Here is an 18,079-nt window from a genome sequence, read left to right on the forward strand (position 1 = left end):
TGCCAGAATTCTACAAGAAGAAGAAGAACAAAGTAGTGACGAAACCTTTCATACACAGTCTATAGACGAAATGCACTCTGTAGATGTGTCCGTTTTAGGCCACTGTAGAAAGATGAAGGCTGCATCATGGCGACGTCCATGTAAGAGGGGCCTGCATTTGTGTAAATAGAAATGGCTCATTCTAAGGTAACAAAAACATAATGATTCATTATGTAAGGTCTTTATAGATCACTGAAATATAATTATGGATCTTATATGGCATTTCTGTCACTAGATCCACCAAATATTAGGGGAGACGGGGCAATTGTAACATCTTTTACATTTTCCTTAATAACTCACAAACTACTTGAGATACACTAGTCATCTTTTGATACAAGAAACATATAAATGTGCACTAATTAATAATACAATTGATATTTTCACTTATAAGAACAAGACTAAAATATTTAATTAAATGCAAGAAGTCAGAGTGTTACAATTGCCTCCTTGCTCGGGGCAATTTTAACACTGAAAATAAGTCATATTAACCCACTGCATCTCAGTAAAAGCCTAGCTACCTCAAAGTAATTACTTTACAGCTAATAATGTTACATAAGAGTTTTTAAATGGTTCAAATTATTTTAGATGTCAGGCATCCTCTGCTCTCTCTGTTCTAACTTCATAAAATTGCTTTTTACAAGTGAACTAGTCATTCTCTTTGGTTTTGCTGGGTCTTATACCATCAACTACTTTAAGTCCACTATACAGACAACTGACAATGAAAGGAACTTTACTTTTGCAGACTTAGGCCTATATAATATTCACACTTTCTGTTAAACAGATACAAAAACACTATTTTACACTATTTTATACAAAGACTATTGGCCTATGTTAAATGGGGGTTTGTTATACTTGTTTATACTAGTTTATTGTTTATTTTCAAAACAGACAAACAAGCTGCTTACATTGGGCCATGTGGCTTTTTTGTAACAGTGTTACAATTGCCCCCGAAGTTGCAGCCATGATAAAATCTAGTATGCCCGCTAGCCACAACTATATAAGCATAGTTTGTTAGTGTTAATTGTTAATCAATAACCTAGAGATAAAACGTATGCAAGTTTAGATTTGCAGTCATCTAAACTTTAGACACCAGAAGAAAAATACTGCACATCCAAACAGTTTAATACCTCAAAATCAGTATTTTGTTTAAAACTTCTGCTAAGGTGAAATGATCCTGCTCCTTTTCCACAGGCAATGTTGAATATTTTCAACTCAAGCGAGAAATTCGTATGACGCTGAGTCGCGATAGCCTATCAACGTTGAGATTGTCCGTACGTCACCGACAGCTTCAGAGCGTTGTGTGGAGAGGGCCAGGCAGAGCGGGCGATCGAAAATCTGCTGGCCGGCTGAGAGCTGCTAAACTTGGGGGAGAGGAGCAAGGAGCAGCGCTCCAGCTTTCGGACAAATAAACACCCGTGGTCGGACTGGACTTTGCTCGCAACTACGCCGTTTGCTCGAGGGAGGAGGGAGGAGTAAACTGCTTTTATTAAATTAGCTTTTTGCTTTAGTTTTTAGGATTAAAACGTTATTTCTCTTGCTTCTTCTCAGCAGCTAGATTCCGTGCACATCCGGTTCCAGTGTTGTTAGCATCGTTTGGCACTACTTCATATTTATATAAAAACCGGACAAAACTGGACATTGCTGGGAGAAAAGAAAGCGAGGAGGTTGAACTACCTGGTGAGTTAAGAAAACATGTGTATGTAACTTTAATCCAGCTATCATTGTACTTTACTCTGACCAAGTTAGCATAGCCCTGATCGATCCAAACTCCATTCAGAAAACAAACATTTTAGAAGTTGTTGTCCTGCTGTCTTGCTGACAGACCTGACAAAGCATGAATTCATATGTTTAACAAAACTGCATCATATTGTAGTTATTTCGGCATCAGTTTGATCCGTTTATTGCTATTTAATCACAGCAAAATATTTTTATTTTGGGTTCATACAGCTGTAGTAATGGCGAGTTGTGTTTATTAACGTTATCGCGTTAAAATCGCCTTCTCGCGTTGTGTGTGAACACTTGCAGCGAATGTACTCACGCGAGGAAAGCGTCACGAGGCAAAAATTCGCGGTTGGCCATTTGGATCTAGGTGTGAAAATTGATAAATCATTTCTAATTTAAAACCAAAAAACTTTTTTGTTGTAGGAATAAAAATGAAAAACAAATACATTATTCCTTTTTGAATTGCAGAATGAAGTGGCCTGTGTACTTCAGTCAATTTATAATTTTGTCTGAAACCAAAATGGAAATCAAGTGTAAAAAATTCAAAATAAAAGTAGGTCTACGCAACATGTTAGAGAGGTTATTATTTTTAACACACTTTTAAAACTAAACTAAAACTAGGTGTGAAAAACATTTTAGTGAAATAAAAACTACTAATAAAAAAAAAAATATATATATATATATATATGATAACTCTGTTCAGGAGAACAGAGCGATTGTCAGCACATATTGGTGGCCTGTAAATTCAGATTAAGATGACCTGAACTCGTTGGTGTGAAATGTATCTTTGGATTATTATATTTTAGCTCCGTAACATTTCTACATACGATTCAATTGGCTATGTGGAAGCTCAGCCAGAAGAGTTCCCTCTGCTGGGGCTGGGGACAGCTGTGGTGAGGAGGGGCTGGGGGATTGTTCAGAGATGGTGCTTATGGTCTTGGTAGTTTCCATTGTGGGGAGGAGTGAGGTGTGAAATGGGGTGGAGATGATGGGTGGGCAACCAGACACACTAAGCACACAGGGGTGAGGGTTGTGTTAAGAGGAAACTATATCTTAAGATAATGTGTCATGGAGGTGCTTGGGCCCCAGAACAATAACTTCAGTTTTATCTGAGTTTAACATTAGAAAATTACAGGTCATCCAGGTTTTAATATCCTGAAGGCACATTTGAAGTTTAGCTAACTGATGCGTTTTATCTGGCTTGATCGATAGATATAACTGAGTATCAGCTGCATAACAATGAAAGTTTATGGAGTGTTTCCTGATAATATTGCATAATGGAAGCATATATAAAGTGAACAGGATTGGTCCGAAGACAGATCCTTGTGGAACTCCATGACTAACTTTGGCGCGCATGGAGGATTCATCGTTAACATGTACAAACTGAAATCGATCTGATAAATAGGACTTAAACCAGCTTAGAGCGGTTCCTTTAATGCCAATGAAATATTCCAGTCTCTGCAATAGGATCTGATGGTCAATGGTATCAAATGCAGCACTAAGATCTAATAAAACCAGTACAGAGACAAGTCCTTTGTCTGATGCAATAAGGAGGTCGTTAGTAATTTTCACCAGTGCTGTCTCTGTGCTATGATGAGCTCTAAATCCTGACTGAAAATCCTCAAATAAACTATTGCTCTGTAGAAAGTCACACAGCTGTTTAGCAACTGTTTTCTCCAGGACCTTAGAGAGAAATGGAAGGTTAGATATAGGTCTATAGTTGGCTAAAACATCCGGATCAAGTTTGGGCTTTTTCAGAAGAGGTTTAATTACAGCTACTTTAAAGTACTGTGGTACATAGCCTGTTGATAGAGATAGATTGATCATATTTTGTATAGAAGTGCTGACTAAGGGTAAAACATCTTTAAGGAGCCTAGTCGGGATGGGGTCTAAAAGGCAGGTTGATGGTTTAGATGAAGAAATTATTGAAGTTAGTTGGTAAAGATTGAGGGAAGCAAAACAGTCTAAACATGTATCTGGTTCTACAGCTGTTTCTAAGGTTCCTGAGTTTGGAGATAAGTCGGTGCCAGTTAAGGGCAGGTTTTTGGTGAATATTGTTTCTAATAGTTAGAATTTATCATCAAAGAAGCTCATGAAGTCGTAACTACTGAGAGCTATGGGAATACTTGGCTCAATAGAGCTGTGACTCTCTGTCAGCCTGGCTACAGTGCTGAAAAGAAACCTGGGGTTGTTCCTATTTTCCTCTATTAATGACGAGTAGTACGCTGCTCTGGCATTACGGAGGGCCTTCCTATAAGTTTTAAGACTATCTTGCCAAATTAAACGAGAATTTTCCAGTTTGGTGGAACGCCAATTCCTCTCAAGTTTCCGCAATATTTGCTTTAACTTGCGAGTTACAGTATTATACCATGGAGCTAACCGTCTTTGTTTTATTATCTTCTTTTTAGAGGGGCAAAAGAGTCGAGTATCATTCGCAGCGAGCCTGCAGCACTATCAACAAGATGATCGATTTGGGAGGGACTGAAATTAGCATAGGAGTCCTCCGTTACTTTGTGACTAGATAATGTATTTAGAGCTGATGGAATCGCATTCTTAAATTTAGCTATGGCACTATCAGACAGACATCTTGTATAGACATTTTGCCCAATGGTGTGTAGTTCAGCAATACAAACTCAAAAGTTATCAAACAGTGGTCGGATAAAGAGGGATTCTGTGGGAACACTATTAAATGTTCAATTTCAATACCATACACCAAAACAAGGTCGAGGGTGTGGTTAAAACAGTGAGTCGGTTCATGAACACTCTGAGAGAAGCCGATGGAATCTAACAGAGAGATAAACGCAGTACTGAAGCTGTCATTCTCAACATCCACATGAATATTAAAATCTCCTACAATAATAACTTTGTCCGTTTAAGGACTAAGTTGACAAAAACTCTGCAAATTCAGATAAGAATTCAGAGTACGGGCCAGGTGCTCGGTACACTATAACAAAAAGAATTGGTTGCAGTGATTTCCAACTTGGGTGCGAAAGACTAAGAACAAGGCTTTCAAATGAGTTATAGTTTAGTTTAGGTTTAGAGCTGATTAGTAGGCTAGAGTCGAAGATAGCTGCAACTCCACCTCCTCGGCCTGTGCCTCGAGGAATGTGAGTATTAATATGACTGGGAGGGGTGGATTCATTTAGGCTAACATATTCTCCATCACCCAGCCAGGTTTCAGTAAGACCAAATAAATCAATATCATAATCTGATATTAGTTCATTTACTAGTACACCTTTAGAAGAGAGAGATCTGATGTTTAAGAGTCCACATTTAACTCTCCTATTAGTTTGCACTATTGCTCTTGTGGTTTTAATTTTTATGAGGTTTTTATGCACAGCTCCTCTTCTGTTTACCTTTGATTTAAATCATTTCGATGGTCGGGGGGCAGACACCGTCACTATAGGGTTTTCACTAAGTAACTCCTGAAATGGAGGAGCAGAGAAGTGTGTTAGAAACACAAAGAATTTGCTTTTCTGGATTTATGGAAACATTGTGTGTGAAAAAAGGTGCACATCTCTAACCATGGTGAGATCACAGAATAATAAAATTTCCTCCAATAAAAAAGCGCAGATAAAATGTAAAACGCCAACAACACATATCACACCATTTTAAAATGTATATGCTCACCTCTAATTGTGGATATATATAATTAAAGAACTGGAATTGCCAAATGTTTCAAAATAAACTTTCTATGGAGTAGATTATGTCTCCTGATTTACCACTATAGTGTGATCATTTATGTGGATAATGTTATATGTGAATTGAATGTGAGGGGAATCATTATGATGAAGCCAGGTGTGTGGAGCACCACAGCTGGTGAAATGTCACGATGATGTTCTCACACTGTCGCTCCACTCCTTATCCTCGTCATCAGTCCTGATAATGATGCAGACTGAAGTGAAATGTGTTCACCTGTCAAACCTCCATCTTCACATGATATCTCAGGGTGGAGGGTACCCCTGATTAACACCATTATCTTGTCCAGGTGTGAAGGACTCAGTGTGACTGTTACATAAATACTGCAGTGACACTCGAGTGTAACTCTGCACGATGGCTGGACAGCGGAAGGATGAGGAGGGAGCGAGTGTTCATGGACCACGAAGATTTCCTGGACCAGGTCCAGGTGGACTGTGATTTACAAAGGGAAAGTTACCTGCAGGTAAGGATCCTACGCACTGCTTTATAAATGAGGCCCCTGGAGGGTCTCCTCAGTGTCCGTTGACCAGTCCTTCACAGTCCGTGTGCTGACTGAGGACAAGATGTACACTCATGAATAATACAGATTAACTGTTGGGGGTCTGCCCCCCCCAATACAGAGGGGCGTAACCATGTTCAGACACTGTGGGGGTCCAAATGAGAGCTCTCCCCCAGAATTAAAAATGAAATGCATTGAGAACATATTTTTAACGACCACATTGATTGACAGATAGTGGCGGCCCTCCATTAGTTTTGGTCAGCTGTTCACTGTTTATTGACCTTAAACACACCTACCAATGAGACAGTTTGTGACCAGAGATATTTATTTTACCAGTAGAACAATGACTGACATTTAAAGAATCAACATATAAAGTAAAATCTACATTGACTGTACTAAATAAGAAAACATCATCTGCAGATTTTAATCTGGTTAATCTGGAGATAAATTTCTTCATGTTGTTGCTTCTCTCGTTACTAAAATGTATAACACGTAGTCCTTTAGATTTCCTAGGACGTAAGCATCCTCAACAAAGTGATCCTCCACAAGCAGATGAAGTATGTTTTTCTGCTGACCATAATGAAATGAGTTCCTTAGTAAAAGGGATTTCTAATTAGATTCTGGACCCTCAATCATATTTTTAGCAGTTTCTATGGAAACTAGTATCGCTCCTAAAGATCTTTCTAAAGTGTCTGACGTTAATCATGATATTCTGTTGATGTGGGTCCAGCTGTGAGTAATTCAGGATATCTTGTGTTTTTTATTGTTTGGTGAACTCTTCTGTTCATTTTGTGTTTCTTATCGTCATTTGTTTCTTTTTCTTTTGCTAAATCATGTTGTATTTATTAGTTCAGACATTTTTCTTTTCCTGAAATTGGGTTGACAGGAAGCCTGTTGGATAAAGAGCTCTCCTGTCTCCTTTCTATTCTGTGGTTTCATGCTGTTTTATATGTGTGCAAACAAACAAACTAGCAGGGCCAGGCTGAGTTGGGTGAGCTGATAAGAGTTTACCTACAATGATGTGCGTCCTTCAGTGGGTGTGTGCTGCCTGTTCCAGTCTGTTAGTGGGCCAGCCTGGTTGAAACTGGTTGTTTGGGCTGGTCCTGCTGTTGTATTATGCATTCATTGCCCTGCCTATCAGGCTGGATGGACTCAGCAGACTGTCTATTGTCACAGCTCAGTGGCCTGTGAAGCTTTATTTGTGGCTCTAATCAAAAGTGGAATTTGCTGCGCTGCAATCAGCAGGAATCCAGCTGAGGACACAGCGCCAGACTCTTCACTCTGCAGGGTGCTGCATGCTGACTTTATCTCTCAAGTGTGACCGCTTGTCCCACTGAGCTTCAATCTTTAGCACGAGACATAACCACGCTCAGTCTAAAGGTTTCACCACAGACACCTGACAGACTTAAAAAGATGATATCTTTATCAGATCACAGTGAAGGAGTTTGCAGGTGAGCTATTGGCCCAAATGATCCTGTAGTGTGAGGGTTTTCAAGCAGAATCTGAAGGATCGGACACCATCCAATTTCGAATTGCAACAGCCAGTGAGAGTGGTTAAATATGTATTAAGGCAAAGTGTGTGGTCCTGCGTCTGAACCGATAACATCATTCTGGTTGGTTGGTGTGGTTTAGGACTGTAATAAAGGGAAACTGCTGCTTGGTCTCGGTGCTGGAACACTTCTACTCTCATCGCCTTTATCTCAGTGGACGACTCAGGGCCGAACACAAGGACAAGGAGGTACAGAGACAGAAAGAGAGACAACAACATCTACAAGGCTGCGTCTGAAAAGATGGAGGCGGTCGAATAAAGAGCTGCTTCAGAAGAAAAGCCAGAACATAAGGCTATGGAAGGAGAGAAGCCAGCTTGTCATATTATTTAAAAAAAATATTTGTGTAGCATTTTGTGTGTAACTTGAAATGTTAAGGGATGATGAGGGAACGGTTTGGATGAGCTGAAGGTAAGACAAGGAGGACTTACACACAGAGAGAGTTACAGCAATAAAAACCTGGAGAGAAATATTGTTCACAAATCTGTCAAAATCTGTCAAAATCTGTGTTAGTGAGCACTTCTCCTTTGCCGAGATCATCCATCCTCCTCACAGGTGTGGCATATCTAGATGCTGATGGGTATTGTACAGGTGTGCCTTGGGCTGGCCACAATAAAAGGCCACTCCAAAACGTGCTACATTACACTTGTAACACCTGTTCTGTGCTCCTGCAGTAAATACTGATGTTGGAAAGACGGCCTTTAGATGTTTGTCTGGAATAATTCAGAGAGTAGACCGAATCTGTGTGTGTTCGTAATTTGAGGATATTTTAGAATGCATTTATTTATTATTATATTTCTATATCATTACCATTACTATTTATTCTTATTTTATTTCTTCTTTCTTTCTTCTTCTTTCTTTGTTTTCACTCAGCTCTACCTTATCAATGAAATCTCCATCCCAGAGAGACTTCGAGTTATTCTCATTGTAAAAATTGATCACATTAATACAGTTACGGTGTTGCAGGTTGTGGAGCTCGTTACTTCATTCACACTGTTGGCTTGTTTAATCTTAACAGGGCATCATGTTTTATATAAAAATAATTAAGTTGTCAAATAATAAATGTCGTTGAGCAGAAGTATGATGCAATATTAAATGGAAACTCTCAAATAAAGTACCTCAAATGTGTTCTTAAGTACTGTACATGAGTAAATGTATTTAGTCACACTAATGACAGATCAATATGATAAAGATAGGGATGAGAGAGAAACACATAATAAAGGAAACAGTGACAGGAGTTAGTACAGAATGCTCCTCTGACAAATGGGAGAAGAAGAAGAAGAGGTGGTGTACAACACAGCTACAAAGAAAGCATCAGCAAACGAATAGCAAAACTATATTCTGGAACTGTGTTGGCTCAGTATGTTTCACAGGGATTTGAACAGTATGTCTGTTTCTGCAGCTCTCCTGACCTCTAGTGGCTGAAAACATGGTTATCTGCAAGATAAAAGCATCTGAAGAAGAGTGCGGCTGAGCTGATGGAGAAGTGACACGCTCAGATACTTTCAGCATTAGAGTGATCAGATGGCAAGATGGCATGATCCTTCCTGTGAACATCTAGCGGGACAGGAGCCCACAGACCCAGCCTTTCAGCAGAGCGTTCTCCTGCTGTCTGACCAGCAATGGACGGCTCTCCAGATCCAGAATCAGAAGGAGCTTATTAAGTACTGTTTTACACATACGAGGAATTTGCTTTGGTGATGAGGTGCTACACGCAGACAGACATACAGTTGACATTAATAAATGTAGAAATATATAAATATGGAATAGACGATGTAAGATGTAATGTAAAATGTAAGAGTAATAAAAAGAATAGAGAAAAATAATACAACTATTTGCAGAGAAAGAACAACATCGCAGATATTTACATGTTCATTATTCCGGGGTTGTGCAGATGTATTAGAGAGTATTGTGTCCATAAATATATAAATTGACAATATAAAAATATGCAACAACAGAGATTAACAATTAACAACAAAAATGTGCAATGTGCCAGGTTTGTGCGTGATATGACATGAAACCGTATTTACATGTGCAGAGACATTTGTATTATTTGCAAGGGGGAAGTGTCAGTGGGGGACCCGGGCCTTGTTGATGAGGCTAGCTGCAGACGGGAAGAAGCTGTTTTTGTGGCGAGTGGTTTTCTCTCACTCATTCCTCAGTCACATTGCACTCCATGCGGACATCATCACGTTCAAAGGCAGACTACAAGTCCTTCCTACCAGATTCAACCTCTCAATCTGGTCTCCCATAACTCAGGTCCCTCAGTGTCTGCATCTCACTACAGAACAGCTCACTGAAACACCGTCACACATGCTGACCGGCTGCTCACAGAGAGATGCACACATATTGAACCACTTCCCACCCTCAGTGAGATGTACAAACATTCTTGTGTATGTTACGACTTTCTTACACCTGCTTGCTAACACACCAGGTGTTGTGATTAGAGCCCGACTGATTTATCGTTTTGCAGATATATCAGCCGATATAAGCTACTTGCAGATAGTCATATATCGGCATTTATAACAGCCAATATATGACAGTTAATTTCTCCCTAGCTCAGTACTTCTAAATATTATTCAGCATAACTTAATGTTAACAGTTAATGCTGCCTGTTGCTAAATTTGCCATGAAGCCAATGCCATGTTTATCTGTGGAGGAGCGCTAATGTTGTTAAACTATATTGTTGAACATATTCTAGATATATCTGCTAGTTGGTTGTCTGTAGTTACAGTCAATGTGTCAGAAATGATTAAACCAGAAAAAAAAAAATCTAACATAGCTTCCTGCCTAACAAAGTTATCTAGCTTTTCTTTTGAATGTGAAATGTTAGTGTGAAATCTGGATATAATCAACAGAGTGCTGTTAAAGGGATAAACTAGATGTGAATATGCTACATTGTAGAAAGTTGTAATTGTGGCAGATTATATGCAAAGTAATACGCATTGCATGACAAAATATATATATACCAAATTTTTTGCCTATGTAGGAGAGCCCTGTATTATTATTATTATAGCAATGATATGATATATGGTATTAGTCAGCTGGGATTGGCTCCAGCCCTCCATGACCCTGTACGCAGGATAAGCGGTTGACGATGGATGGATGGATATATGGTATTATTATTAGCAGTAGTAGCAGTAGTGGTATATAAGTATTTTTTTATAGTTTCTGTTTGCTGGCCCCCACAATACACTATTTACTTTAATGTTCATTAGTAGTAGTACTACACAAATCAGATATATTAAAAAATGGTCTGTAGTTTTATGCATTTGACTCTTTTTTATCAAACCTTTAATATATTTGTTTGTATTTATAACAAAAATATATTATAAATATTTTATACTGCATTATGTCATGGTATCTTGGTATGGTATCAACATAACACAATTTTAGGGATAATCTTTTTTTATGTCATGCAATTCCTCAAATCTCGAAATCAGTATTGGTCAGTTGTGATCAAAGAGGAGTCCAGTGAGGCTGCACCTTTCAATTCTGCATGGAGAAAGCTTTTATGAGCGAGGTAATTAAATACCAACTCCTCCTAAACACATCTCAGAGCTACAGGTGCAGACTACTTGTTTTCATATTTGGCAGCCTGCAACCGAGGGCGTCACTTCGTGTTGGAAAGTGGTGGGGACATAAGAGCTCATTAATGATTAGGCAGTATTGGGTTCACCATAACAAGATGAGAAGATATTCTAAAATTGTTTTGAAGAAATATTCAATGCTGAAATATGAGTGGAGGCTCTGCGGGTCCTCCCCCCAAAACTCACTTCTGGTGATGGCAGGTGAGAGATTAAAATATAAAAATGTTATAGAACATAATGCAGTACAAATAAACCTTTATCAAAGCATTTTCATTTATTATTTAACATTTCTTGTTGTTATTTTTCAGAACACTTTTACTAAATGCTTTTAAATAGAGGTGGGACACCTGTGCTGAGGACACACACACTGGCTAGTTGCACGACGGCTTCAACAGCTTGGGAAGCGATAAAGATGCTTTACTGACAGACAGAGACACTGTAACTTATAGCCATGACCTCATGACGTCATGGCTCTGACCTCGCTCCTCTGAGCGCCTGCAGAGGTTTATGTGGCTTTGTTCTTATTTTTGCCTGTTCTTCTCCTGGATAAATATCTTTCACAAGTTTCAGGGACATGTATTTCGGCTTCTGACTCAGACACGCTCACAACCACATCTCTACGCCCGGTGTTACCACGGCAACCTGAAGGCCAGTACGGCTGAGGTAGAACTATATGGACGAGATACAGAGATATTGTCCATCGATGTCTTTTGTCTTCAGCTTCCTCTGTAGTGAGTTCATTAACCAGAGGAGATCCAGCGCTGGAGTCTGAGATCAGATGCAAATTGCAGCATTTTATATTCTTATATTCTCAATTTATATTGTCATGACGGTAGGAACTGGAAAGAGTGCTGGAGGGGATGGAGAGAGGGTGATGGGGGTCCTCTGTGATCAGGGTGGTTCTCCTGATCACACAATGGTTGTACAGTTCAGATAAGGGGGTTTGTGGTGAGCCGATTTTTCTTACTGCAATGATTTATAACACGAGAAGGTTTTTGTTTAATACACTTACACTGCAGTAAGATAGTGGCTCATCACACATGATATGAGACTGTTCACCCCAAATAAAATACTGCACACCAAATTTTACAGACGCTCTAATCAAAATTCACTCGCAGTGACAAACCCACTGAGAGTTATCACAGACTGCAACTCTGCCTTTTGGCCTCTTTCAGCTGGTTGTTTTGGTTCAGTCTGGTTTCCAGAGAGGAACTAAACTGCGCAGCTGGCGAACATAGTGGAGCATTTAGCAGCTAAAGAGGCAGTTGTTTCCTTCAGGAGCTGGTGGACACGAAGCTCTTATTTCCTGTCTCATCACTTTCATCAGCGCTTTTTAACGCCCTTTAGCGTTGTTTTTGCACGTGTAAGGCTCTGCAGTCAAAAATAAATATGCAACGTCAGATTAGACTTTCAAAATAAAACTAGTTGTTAAGGTTAGGTTTAGGAAAAGATCATGGGTTAAAAGTAGTGCTGGGTAACAATTAAAATTTTTAACGCGATTAATCGCATTGTTATGCGCAAAATTGAATAATGATCCACAAAAGTGCAATAACATGTGTTTTGCAAACAGTTTAAACAAATCTTTTTCCCAGCAGTATTCCCTTTACACAGTAGCAATAAAATATTTCTTGTAAATCTCAACTTGAACATTAATGTAATCAAATATTAAACCAAAGCTGTTTGCTAGAACATCATAACAGGCTCGTTCTGAGCCACAGGTTAACAGATATAAATCTGTTTTCAGGTAGAAACATTTGTTGTGTGTTCAGCAGTAAGTGTCCCTGTTAGCACAGATCATTGGAAGAGACTGATCCTCGCTGTTTGTGAGTTTCCAGAATCTATCACCGTTTAACTAAATAGGACATCAACAGGAGGGAATTCGCACGGCAGAGCATCCCCACAAATCTAGATGAAGGCCTATCAGACAAAGTTATGTAGCCTATAATTTAAACTTAAGTTAAATAGGCTACAGCTGTGTAGCACACAGAAGCTGTTGCCATGGTTACTATCCATAGAGCGCCTGCCGTTTACTCGCAGAGCGCTTATCTCCTGATCACCGGAGCAAAGAGCGACCCACGGGGCCAAGCGACTATGTTGTGATTTTAAGAACGTTCCTAAGACAGACATCTTCCCCAGTACTAATCAGCATGCAGTGTGTAGCTATCCACTTCACTGTGGCATTTGATCGCTTGTCTTGCTTTTGTTTATCTATTTTACACACGATGCAGGCAGCTAGTTAGCCGAAGCCTCCCTCCACTGATTGTTTGGGAAGGTGATTTGCAGGCTGATCAACATCCCACCCCTTCTGTGACCCATGGTTTGACTGTATGGGTATTCAGAGCCAGTGAGCAACAGACTTTCAAAAAAATAATTAAAATTGCATTACGGGCATTAAAATAATTGTTGGCGTTAATTAATTAATGCACTAACATGCCCAGCCCTAGTTAAAAGTCGACATCGCAGGTCGTGTATCCTTGCCTCTCAAAACAACATGTGTTAACTACGATACATAAGTCACGTGACCTACATCACATGACATTAAACAGGTGGTTAATGTTGTAAAACAGTCGCCGTTTGGTTTGGTTTAGGTAAATGCCATGGTTTGGGTTAAAGTAAGTACATTACATAACTCGTGACGTAATCTGTCCATAATTCAGTATAATTTAAAGCTCAAAATAACTAAACAATTACTTGGTTTCACACGGAACTCGAAAAGCATATTCCTGATTGAAAGTCCCGGGTTGACCCGTCCTGCCTCGTTGGACGGACTTTGTCTATTTAATACGTTACCCGACTTCCTCCTTAACTACCGTTGTGAGGCAAATAAGGTCGCTGCCACAATAAACGTTAATATGGGTCGTAATAATGAGCTGCACAAACGACCTGTAGTGTTGTTTTTCTGGTCAGGTGTAAAATAACTATGTTAGTTTTGTGACATAACTTATGTGAGTTAAGTCATGTAACTAAAAGCACCGGTCTCCTGGGTGAAAGTCTCTCCAAGGCCTGTTCTCTCTTTGATACAGATATTGATTAGTGCAGCTTTAAATCTGCACTGCACCAAATGTATCAGCTTATCAAGTCAAAGTGGCAAAACCGAAGCTCTATTTCTTTTAGTTGTCTTTTCTGCTCTCTTGGAGACATTTAAGAGTGTGAGAAAATGAACATACTCTGTTTACCACATGTCATCACACTGTTCCCTGTTTCCTTTGTGTCTCTCTCTCTGCAGCCATCATGTGCCCTGCAGCCTCCTGCCCACAACAGCAGTCAGCGCTGCAGTAAGAGGCACGAGGTGTAACTACCACGTCATGGCATCTTTTGGTTTTTAATTGTTTAAATCACATGAATGTGATGTAACCCTCGGGTGCTGGCAGTGGGCGGAGGCAGTGAAGTGAGAGCTGGCTCCCACCTTCTCACGACTTATACAGCACTTCATTTCTCCACAGGGAGAGCTCTGAAACACTCACAATACCACTCATTTATCTTACTTGCTACCATGATATGTTTTTTCAAGCCAACAAATTTTTTTTTGTTTTACTTTTTAAGCATGCATGTATTGTTATTTTAGGTTATTCATCAACTGGTTCATGTTCCAGGACATAATGATGGGACATTTTGGGCACATTAGTTCATTATAAAATGTGCTTGTAGTGGGAAAAGATGTATTTTTTCCCTCTCATTGTTTTTTCTTTTTCTATTTTGTCTGGATATATTTTTAGTTTTTGTCACCGTCATGCTTCAGCTGTTTACACCTGCAGTTCCTGTTTGCATCATAACCATGGAAACAGAAGATACAAGAAGGTGTCATGGTTATTTTCTAGCAGATGGTGTATTTTCGATCCCCTGGGTTCCATACTGGTACTGGGCCTCAGAACATTTGCTATCGGGCAACAAATGATATAAACTGAAGCGTCTGAACTAAAACTTCCAGACCAGAACGCCATTTATCAAAAAGCACACCCATTTCTCTACGCTGTTCCCTGTTTTGACCATAGACAGTATATTACTGGACAAAGCCACCCTGCTGGTTTGAATGGAGAGCAGTGAAGCCAGTTTTGGACCAATAAATACAACTAGGCTACAGGGCTACTTCCTGTTGGCACCAGCATCTACTGCGCACGATCGCGCAGCATAACTGTGGTTTAATGACGTAGAACAACAGCAGAAACACCGTAATTCTGGTAGCTGCATAGCTGCACAAACAAAAAGTTTCTTGGCTCAGTGTGTTTGACTGACTCGAATTGTCACTGTTTAATCAGCGCACCTACGAGGCTCACCTGCTAAACATCAAAGTAGCGTCACTGATGTTTTAGCTTCACTGAGAGTTTATAATCTAACCAATACAGTTACATCTCATGGGCGACGGAATGTCACAGGGTTTTGACGTCATTTTTGGGCCTGCATGCAGGCTTTGGTCGGCTTCACTGTTTCAGCTGTGGCTTACCCCCTTGGTTTTGACACGATTCAGATTTGTTGAACTGTTGATGCAAAACTCTACACACACCCCTTCATTTCTCACTGCCTGCACCATGTGGTCATTTAGAAAACACTAACATTCAATATTGTTCACTTAAGTCAACACAGCATGAGCTCAATTAGCACCCAATTAAGTGTCCCACACCCATCAGAACCTTCAAGAGATAACAGGGCCACTTCATTCAGTTTTGGAACAATGGATCCAGAGAGACGTGAAGGAAGAGGATGAGGAAACCAGACAGGAGGAGGAGGAAGGAGTAGTAGGAAGAGAACGAAGAGGAAGTGCAAGGTGACAAGCCATCTCGGTTAAAAATTCATGCCACTCTGGTTGACTATGTCCTGGTCTAACTGACTATGTCCTGTTCTAGTTGACCATGTCCTTATCCATGGTATGACTATGAGGGATGCTGGGACAGAATAATGTTTTTGTTTGGTCTGGTGTACTAGAATAAAAATGTGCACGTGGGGGAGAACCACAAAAAAAAAGCACCATAATAAACCATCAACTAAAAGTACTGTACCAATGTTTCCACATATGGGATTGGTAGTGTGTAATATTTAGCCGTATGTTTATCAAGCTCAAAATTATTTGATTTTCAGAATCTTTAAAACATGAATTTATACATCTGGACCCTGAGTCTTTAACAGTTTTTGCTTTAAAGTACATTCAAAACGTCTTATATCATTTTCTTTTAGATGTATTGTTGGTCTTTACCAAGTAATTCTATGATATCAATGCTGTACTGAAAAAACAGGACTTAGTGATTTTACTGACTCTTAGAATTGGTAATTTGTTTCATTTCAAATCTCAATTTTAACATGTGTTCCTTCTGGTAAACCTGGTTGGTTTAATAAGAAAGTTTGAACCAGGCACTTTGTATAACTTGTGTTAAAAATACCAAAATGTAAGAACCATCTGTTTGGACTTGTTGCAGCAACTCTACTCTCTGCCATGACTGACACCACATTGTATCTTACAGGAGGAAATCAGAGGTGTTGAATCATCCTGACACAACTTAACAGGTTTCCTAAAACAGGCCAACACATCTTCACCCAGACAGGCAGCTGCTGCGCTGTCGGCTTCTGATAATTGGCTGACAACTGCGGAAAGAAAAGTCGACTGACACAAGTTACAGGAGTGAATTTCCCAGAGCACATGGAGCTAACGAGGCAGCCGCCTCCTGCTGTTTGTGACAAATAACTCAACACACACAGCTGAGAGCATCTACTGCCTTTAAACAGGAGACACAAATATCAGCTCCTTAACTGCGATAAGAGTATTATGGAATACTCATGGAATCATGGAAGAGGTCATTTCAGACGCTAATCAGAGTAAGTAGCATCCAAACAGAGATGAACATGAGGGGGAGCTGGGAGGAGCCAGAGGAGAGGACGCAACAATCACAATACATAGGAGAGTGTTGTGGTGGCAGCCCGGCTGACGGTGAGTGTCCTGTTTATTTCTTTTTCTTGTGATTGTGTTTTGGCCTGCCTGTCTGTCGCCTCTGCTCCCCTTGCTTGTGTTCTCCTTCTCTCTCTCTGCTCCTGAGCCCAGCTGACAGTCCGCACCCGCACCTCGTCAGCCACCTCCTCCGCCTGCCACACCTGCCAGCAATCAACTCCATCCCTGCCAGTATTTCAACCCCAGTTCTCCACACAATCGCTGCTTGATCGTCGTTGCTCCAAACCTGGTGCCACTTTGCCCTTGAGAAACCTGCATCATCTCTGTTTCCCTTAGTTTTCCCTGTGTCTGTCTGCCTTTTCCCAGGTTCACTCACCTCCGTCGAGTCAGCTGAGATCGCCCACCTGCCCTCTCCCCTCGGACTTCCCCCACACGGTTCTCCCTCGTGCCTCGCCAGTCAGCCTGCCACCACACTCCTCCACCAAAATCAGTTTCCTGACCAATTCCTGGTTAGTTACACACAAAATGCAAATTTGACCCACTGTGTCTAAACTCTGCACACAAGCCAAATAAGAAACAACACCTGGAGATAAACTCACTTCTACTTCAAATTTCTGCAATCAAAACCTAGCACTTCTTTTTTCAAAAGGGCATTTTTGGATCAATGGAAACATGCATCATGTTTCTTAAACATTCACAGCAGCAGCAACACACTGAGCATTATTCAACACAAAAATGTTTAGTGCTTTGTAGACTTTTTTTTATTTCATCAAACAGATCTCTGGGAAAGATTGTTTAGTAAATCTACTCACATTTCAATAAACAAAAATGGAACAGCTTCAGGAATTTTTTTTTTTCTTTACATGTTTTTACAAAAACAGACAGATCCCAGCACAGTAATCAGTACAACAGCAATAAAAAAAGCAAAATGATAGTGGACTGGCAAAGAGAAATACTTGTGTAAAGGATCGTGCAGATAGCTTTATGGATCACGCCTTCTATTAGGGTCTGGCCACATCACCTCCTCCACATAACATGCAACGTCCCCCTGGTCGGGCAGCGGAGAAATATCATCTTGTGTGTGTGTATCCAACCGTGGTCTGACCCC

General features: G+C 40.1%; 1 long non-coding RNA gene and 1 pseudogene across 1 annotated transcript; both read left to right on the forward strand.

Moving 5' to 3' along the window:
• The first annotated feature begins 1,348 nt into the window (after positions 1-1,348).
• Positions 1,349-10,616, forward strand: LOC119906282. Its single transcript, XR_005444956.1, has 3 exons — positions 1,349-1,716; positions 5,750-5,923; positions 8,909-10,616. It is a non-coding gene; the product is annotated as an uncharacterized LOC119906282 (long non-coding RNA).
• A 6,254-nt stretch (positions 10,617-16,870) lies between these two features.
• The window catches only part of LOC119905842, a 3,146-nt pseudogene continuing 1,937 nt past the window's right edge, over positions 16,871-18,079 (forward strand).

The sequence above is a fragment of the Micropterus salmoides genome, unplaced genomic scaffold, assembly GCF_014851395.1.
Source record: "Micropterus salmoides isolate LMB-PRFRI ecotype aquatic unplaced genomic scaffold, ASM1485139v1 Ms_hic_scaffold_16, whole genome shotgun sequence".
Lineage (NCBI taxonomy): Eukaryota > Metazoa > Chordata > Actinopteri > Centrarchiformes > Centrarchidae > Micropterus > Micropterus salmoides.